A 5,137-nucleotide genomic window follows, 5' to 3' on the forward strand; every position below is an offset into this window, starting at 1 on the left:
GTTGTTGGAACGATTGAACAAGTGCATTGCAACCGAAGGAGATTACTTAGAAGAGGATTAGTGTTTCATGTGTGTACTATAAATAAAAGTGTCCATACGAAAATTTCTGGAAACTTATTGAAAGCGCCTCGTAGTATTAATAAATGGCGGTTTGAACGATTAGATTAATAAAAATAATTTAAAAATAGGCCTGACGCCTAGCAGTCTGACGTAGATGTCACTTTAGATGATGTGAATCTTAGGATTAGACGTCGAGATTGCGTTAGTAGAGTTGGGGTTTTCAAGCTGACTAGAGAAGTTGGTTTCTCCGTACGATCAGGAGGCAGGTCGAATTCAACAGACTAGAAATGTGAATTGGGACGGTGCTTGCAACTTCTCCAGAAAACGGACTATCAGAATAAAGAAGTGTAAATATCATTTTATCAATGATTTCTGTGTTGGTCTTTTTTAAACCAAGAACCGGTTGAATTGACCCTATCGGACAATAAGATATTGTCTCCTTCAATGTTTTGCAATCTGCATATGTTTTGTGTACAACCCCCTGAATGTAATACACATGCTGACATATTCATTAGAGATAAATAGAAATGTATATAGCTATGTATACACACACAAATCCAAACATATATACTGACGTCACATCAAATGGAAATTTATAAGAGTAACACCCAGTATGAGAATAGCAGTTCGAATAGTCCAAAGTATCCAGATTAGCAATCAAAGTTTTTGTCGCAAAATGAGATTAGAAAGTGGGCATTGGATTTACTTTCAGTCGCCTCGTATCTCTTGCTTCCCATCTTTTATCCTTTAGTCTTCACATGAGCGATCTTTCTGATAGAAGAAACGAATTGTTGTTTTTTGAGTGAGAAACAATCTATCCAACACTTATCTTTGACGGCATATACTATGACGCTATTGTGAACAAATAACAAGCAAAAAAAGAGAGAGAAAAAAACTGCTCCATTATAATATATATTAGCATGGATACCTGGTGTTATCCGGGTGGACATGAAATTTGTTTTGGACAGAGCTGCTAAGGATATTGAGCTACACTCCAGAAAAGAATGGAAGAAGTAGGTGACACTTTACCCTCCCCCCCCTCAAAGGAATCAAAACAACTTTTGTTTCAATAAAAATTGCAATGAATTACCCGTGCGACCGCAAAAAAAACCCCTCGAACTTGAAACGCGAATGAAGGAATGAAGGGAAAAAAGTAAGTAGCAAACGTTTTTGCCAACCATCAACCTTACCACAACGACGCATGACGTCATGACCATGAAAAAATAATCTTTTTTCTAATTCTCAGATATTAAGCGCCGATCCGATGCTGCTGGCGAAAGTTTTAGTGGATATACGAACACACACACACACACACACATACACACACACACACACAAACACACACACACACACACACACACACACACACACACACACACACAAACACACGAACCGTCGTTTGAGATTTACATAATAGATAAGACAATAGAGGAATTAACTCTAAACCGGTTTCTAAAAATATCGATGTTGGTACGACTAATCCAATCTAAATTAAATTCAATATATTATCAAAATAAATCAAGTTTAAATCTATATATCTATAAAAGTGAACGTGTCTGTGTCTGTGTGTGTCTGTGTGTGTCTGTGTACATTTTCCTACGCAATAATATGTATATATATACATATACATATATATATATATATATATATATATAAGTGAACGTGTCTGTGTGTCTGCATGTGTACATTTCCATACGCAATAACTCTGTCAATTTTTAGTCTACAGACTCGAAATAGGATATACCGAGTACTGAGATTTCGGAAAGTCTATGTGATTGGTTTTCGGCCAGAAATTTGGCTGTTAATGGGTTAAAGTTCAACAATTTGACCTTTGAGAACTCTATCAAACCCCTTCGACAATTTTGGGTTTAAACACTTGAAATTTTAGATATAGGCTCCTTGGACAAGGATATAACTTAATAACTTGATTAAAGCCCAAAACAATAAATGTTAAGAGATCATAATAGGGGTCAAAGTTTAAAAAATTCACCCTTTTATTTTTGGTCAGCATTCACCTCCAAACACCCAGGCAACGCCGGGCACCCATGCTAGAACACGTAAAACAATTTTCCCGCTATAAACAGTAACTAACATACAGCTATTTAGTAAAAGCGATTTTCCTTAATGTAATATGAAATGAGGTTACCTCTTAATAGTATATTTTGCAAGAATCTTGGCTTGGGAGAGATGCTAGTCTAGCGGCACTGATGAGTTGTGATACAACGAAACAGGACTGTATGTCGATGACTACAAATATATTTTAAAGAGCCCCCCTCTTTGGGTAGAGCACTGTCGTAAATAATCTAACCCGCTACTTAATTGGCTGAAAATGCGAAGCTCGTTGTTTGTTTGTTTACGAACAGGCAATTTGAGCACTATAAAAGTGGTGGCGGGTGTCTATTTAAATAGACATTTCGACGAGTTATTTACGGGCGTCAATTCCATGGTCGAGTGGGAGAACCGCCGACTGTCAACACGGCGGTTCTAGGTTCAATCCTTGGCTTGAGAGAGATGCTAGTCTAGCGGCACTGATGAGTTGTGATACAACGAAACAGGACTGTATGTCGATGACTATATATATATATATATATATATATATATATATATATATATATATATAGTGAGAGAGAGAAATAATAGGAAAATAATTAACCTTTTGTACATTAATCATTAATCAATTTATGAACAAACAAGCAAACAAACAAACAGGAAAAGAATATATGAATATATAAAATCAAAGATGGCGTAACTGCCACAAAGCAAAATTTCAACTATCTTTCGATTTTTTCGGATTTTTGTAATCATGCTTATATTCATTTTATTTTCTTTTAAACTTCATAAGTTTATATTCTTCTGATGAGTCAGGGCAAAATAAATGCAAAAATTGACATGATAATAACATGGATGATTCTGCGCTACGAAACAGGTGCTGTCAAGAATTGAACATTTTCACCTGCTAAAAAGAATAAACGGCAATATGGACAATATCTTGGGATTTGGAATATAAACAGTTAGCTATTTATTTGTATATGTTCTGTAGTTATATCGAGCATCGAGGATTGAAGTATTGGTATAAATAAAATGTTAAATATAATCTAATTAACATATGTATATATATATATGCACATATATGCATGCATATATATATATACATATATATACATATTGTCGCCTTATGATGTCTTTTAATACTTAAGCAATAAATTTATTCTAGTGACTTATCGTAATTTTGTTTACCTAAATGGAATAAAATTATATTTTGCTCTTTATAATTGAGCAATATCAACAACCTTCTTGAAATTCAATGTATTTGCTTTTGAATCATTTTAATCTGGAATGAGAAATTCCCCTCTGAAGCAAATTACGGTAGGTTTGCAATAGCAGATGCCACATACAAATTCATCATGTGTAAACTTATATTCACCATCTTATGTAACCTTTGCACTCCGTTACACACACATTTATTCGTTATAATAAAATCCCATCTTAATTCCTATGAGCTACATCATCACAATTGCCAAGATGTATAGAGGAAGTAGTTCGTATTTCCCCTCTACCTGAAAAGTCCTCCCACTCTCCCAGTAAGAACAGAGTAAATATATAACCATTATAACTACACTTATGAGCAAAAAAATAGGCCAAGAGTGAAAGAAGGAAGAAATCGATTTTTCCAAATTTTTTCATGAATTTTTGTTAAATTTAACTGAAGATTTCGATTTGGTCAATCATTATTATTATAGCATATAAGAATACGTGGGAAAATTAATCAAAAAATGATAAGACCGCATTTTAGCAAGGATATAAAACATCGAATTGCAGGATTAAGGCAGTCCAAAATGACTTACAAGCAGATTTTTGATATTTTAAGAAAAGAAAATGTGAACACATCTCTTTCTGCAGTGAAGCGAATTGGTCAAAGGTTCGAAGTGGAACGTTCGGTAAAAATGAAATCTGGATCTGGTTTTCCTAGAGCATCTACTTTGAAGGACGATCACAGTTAATTAACTGTTTTGAAGGATTGAAAGAAAATTTATGTTGACCATAGCAAAGAATTCTCTTTCTTGACGTACAATATATAGACGAATGAAAGAAATGCGATTTTCTTCTAAAAGGTGTGCAAATAAGTCATTTTTATCTAAGAAGAACATTAATGATAGAAAGAGATTTTTCTCGTGTTATGGCAAATAAGATACAGACTGGTTCAGGAATGTTTTCTGGTAAGATGAAAAGATTATGTCTTGTTAGTGATGCTCTCGAACGGTGCATTCGAAGAACTGGAGAAAGATTTTCGCCAAGTTGCCTAAAAACGACAGTTAAACACGGGAATGGAGGGATTATAGTATGGGGGACTTTTACTGCAGCAGAAGTTGGGGAACTTATTAGATGTGAAAAGTCAAAATCCAAAGGAATACATTCGAATATTAGAAACAGGACTGTTACTAAGTATCTAGAAGCTGGGAACATCTCCCAAAATTATTTTCAACATGATAATGACTCTGCACACGCTGCTAAAGTCACAAGAAATAGTTTTCTGATAAGTCAATTAATGTGATTTTTTGCAAGTAGCCCAAAATTAAACCTAATCGAGAATATTTGGTCCATAATATCTTATGCATTGGCTGGAAGAAAATTTTCGAACAATGAAAAACTGTAGGAAGCTGTACAAAGCGAATGGAATAGCATCTCCTCGTCACAGTGTTCCACTTTGGTTGACGACATGTCTAAAACGATTGATCTTTTAAAGAAATAAAAAATTAATGCAATTCCATAATAGCGTTTATTAAAGTAAATGTCTTAGTCTCGTTGAAGTTTCTTTGTTCAATTGTTCTTTGTTCAATATAGTTTTTGAGCAGTAAGATAATTAAAATTTCTTTGGCCCTGATACCCTTATAAACTGAATACGACAATCACACACATACAGCAACTATTACACTTCACTATTTGCAAATAATGAATTTCCATAACAACATTCTCCCTGTTCTGCTCGGCTGCGGCCATGAAATTCTATTATTCCGGATCATACAAAAACAAACATTGCAGTCCTAACTCATTATGGCCGATCAAACATCACGCATTA

This window comes from Euprymna scolopes, chromosome 9 (assembly GCF_053919585.1).
Source record: "Euprymna scolopes isolate OS-2025 chromosome 9, ASM5391958v1, whole genome shotgun sequence".
Taxonomy (NCBI): Eukaryota; Metazoa; Mollusca; class Cephalopoda; order Sepiida; family Sepiolidae; genus Euprymna; species Euprymna scolopes.